The following is a 1,592-nucleotide window of genomic DNA, read 5'->3' as shown; positions in this document are numbered from 1 at the left end:
GCCGGGGAGGAGCCTGCCTGCAACTCGGGGGCGTCAGGCAGCCCAGCTTTGGGCAGCCGCGGGCAGCACGCCAGGGCCTGTGCCCAGCTCTAGCCCGATCACACAGGCAGGGCAAGAGCAGCGGCAGGACGGGCAGCTCCTCTGGCCACTCCACCATGACCCCATGTCATGACCCAGCCAGCTCCAGCTCCTGCTCTGCCAGCCCTTGGGGATGCAGCCAGCCCCTGCCTGGGAAAGGGAAGATTCACACCCTGGCACAACCATCACGTCTCCCAGCCATCAGCACCAAGCAGAGAGCACCCCATTCCTCAGTTTCCCCATTTCACACCCACAAGGGCTCTGGCAGCCACCACACCAAGCCCCAAGCTGGGGAAGCATTGCAGGCTGTCAGGAAACTCAGAACCCCCAAACCCGTTTCCCCAGGCCTGCCAGCACGGTTCCCATGTGAAGAGTCACTCTGTCCAGCCCAGCTGATGCTGCCTCCCCAAGGCTGAGCTCCCCTGGCAGCCCTGCAGGACAACGGGGAGCCCCCATCAGCACCCTCAGCCCCAGGGTGAGTACTGGCCCCTGCATCAAGGCAAGAGGAGCCACTGGAGCCAGGCTGGGGGCAACAGGGCTCACACACCCCCCTCCCACCCAGGGGTTTGGGACCTGACACCCCCAAAGATCCCTTCAATGGAAGTTGAAGCTAAAACCTCCTCCCTGGGGTCACCCAGCCCCACTGCCCCTCGGGAAGCCATGGAAGCCCAAACACAGGCTGGTAACACCACCAGGCACCCAAGGAATCCAGCAGTAGGATGCAGGTGCCCGAAACAGTGCTGTCAGCAGTCCAGCCTGATAAGCACAAGGAAATTCATGTAAAAAACATCAACAGCATCAGCCGGGAGAAAATATGATTTAAAAAAGCAGAGCTGAAAGGGCAGGGAGCCTCTCCAGCAATTGGGGGCTTGGGTGGACAGCAGACCTTCACCATGGCCCCCACACCCCACAGTGCTGCTGCCCAAAGACAAGATGATCCAGCCTGGAAAAGAGCCAGGAGGGAAAAGCCCAGGATTTGGGGATGGCTCAAGAGGTGAGCCAAGACACAGAAACTGTCCATGGGCAGCAAGGGGCAGGAGGAGACCTAGGGACAGGACATAGCCCCACAGGAGGTGGGGGACACGGGGAAAGCAGCCCCAGAGCAGGGGGCCATGTGGCTGGTAGGGGACCAGGGTGGGCATCACACCTAGGCTCACAGTGGGGGTGAATGTAGGATCCACAGGCTCTCCACGCCCTTGAGGCTGCAGCCCCGGGGTCGTGGGCACTCCACGGACCCACCGTCGGTCCCACGCCATCGGGCTCCCCCCAGCTCCCTGGACAGTGGGTCCCCAGCGCTCTGCCCCTTCCCGGTGCTCCCCGGCAGTAAGGAGGCAGCAGCGCTGACGCACGCCTCCCCGCCCGAACCGCACCGGGTGGCCCCAATCTGCCTCCGCCATCACCCGCGCGGACCCGGTCCCCGTCACGCGTGGGTGTGGGTATCTCCCCCCGCCCCGTGTTTTCACTCCCCGCCGGCTCATCCCCGGGGCTGCAAGAGGGAACGGGAGGATGCGCCC

This window comes from Numenius arquata, chromosome 5 (assembly GCF_964106895.1).
Source record: "Numenius arquata chromosome 5, bNumArq3.hap1.1, whole genome shotgun sequence".
NCBI classification, from domain to species: domain Eukaryota; kingdom Metazoa; phylum Chordata; class Aves; order Charadriiformes; family Scolopacidae; genus Numenius; species Numenius arquata.
The sequence above is the reverse complement of the archived record's forward strand: the minus strand, read 5'-3'. Positions refer to the sequence as shown.